The sequence below is a fragment of the Trichechus manatus genome, unplaced genomic scaffold (genome assembly GCF_000243295.1).
Source record: "Trichechus manatus latirostris isolate Lorelei unplaced genomic scaffold, TriManLat1.0 scaffold00053, whole genome shotgun sequence".
Taxonomy (NCBI): domain Eukaryota; kingdom Metazoa; phylum Chordata; class Mammalia; order Sirenia; family Trichechidae; genus Trichechus; species Trichechus manatus.
In genome coordinates this window covers 172583-173666 of record NW_004443989.1, presented here as the reverse complement: position 1 = coordinate 173666, position 1084 = coordinate 172583, and positions in this window count along the sequence as shown.

Genomic DNA, 1084 nt, shown 5'->3' with positions numbered 1-1084 from the left:
TCTCTTCTTCCCAAGCCATTTTTCCTTCTTATTTTTGCATAATGAAAGAAAAGCAAGGGGAAGAGTATTTGCCTTCATATCTTCTCTGTGGCTTTCACACAATGACTGTAAAGTTCTGGCATTTATTAGTGCTTATTATTGTCAAAACATCTTCCCCACAACTAAACCTACAGATCGACTGGGCTTTTGAAAGATAAAACAAAAAAGCTTGTAAACAAAAGCATAGGAGAATGTTTCATGACCTTGGGGTAGGCAAAAAAAAAATAAAAGTCAGGACACAAAAAATCACTAGCTTTAAAAGAGAAGGTTGGTAAACTGAACTACATTAACATTCAGGACTTCTGTTCATCAGAAGGCGTCACTGAAAAAGTGAAAAAGGCAAGGCATGCGTGCGTATATCTGCCGAAGGACTTGTATCCAAGCTATATAAAGAATTACTACAACTCACTAAAAAGAGGACAACCCCTGAAAAAACGTGCAAGCAACTAAGCAGGCACTTCATAAAAGAGGCTATCCAAAAGGTGAATAAGCATGTGAAAATGCGTTCTTTTTTTTTTTTAAAACTCAGTGAGGAAATAGAAAATAAAGCTGTAATAGCTAAAATGAAAAAATAGCCAAAAAATATAAAATGTTGGTGAAAAAAATGGAACAACTGGTCTTCTCACGCACTGCTGGAGGGAATGTCTAGAAAACTAATGATCTGTTACTACCTATTAAAGCTAAATATTTACACACCCTGTAGCCTAGTGGGGGCCTTGGTGGTGTAGTAGGTAAGAGCCCTCTGCTAATCAAAAGGCCAGCAGTTTGAATCCACCAGCTGCTCCTTGGAAGCCCTATAGGGCAGTTCTGTTTTGTCCTGTAGGGTCGCCATGAGTCGGAATTGACTCAGCGACAATGGTTTGTTTGTTTTTTTTTTGGATGCTCTAGTAGTCCCTGGGTAGTGCAAACTGTTAAGCACTAGACTACTAACCCAAAGGTTAGTGTTTTGAACCCACCTAGAGGCACCTTGAAGACAGGCCTGGTGATCTGCTTCCAAAAGGTCACAGCCTTGAAAACCCTATGGAGCAGTTCTGTTCTGCACATA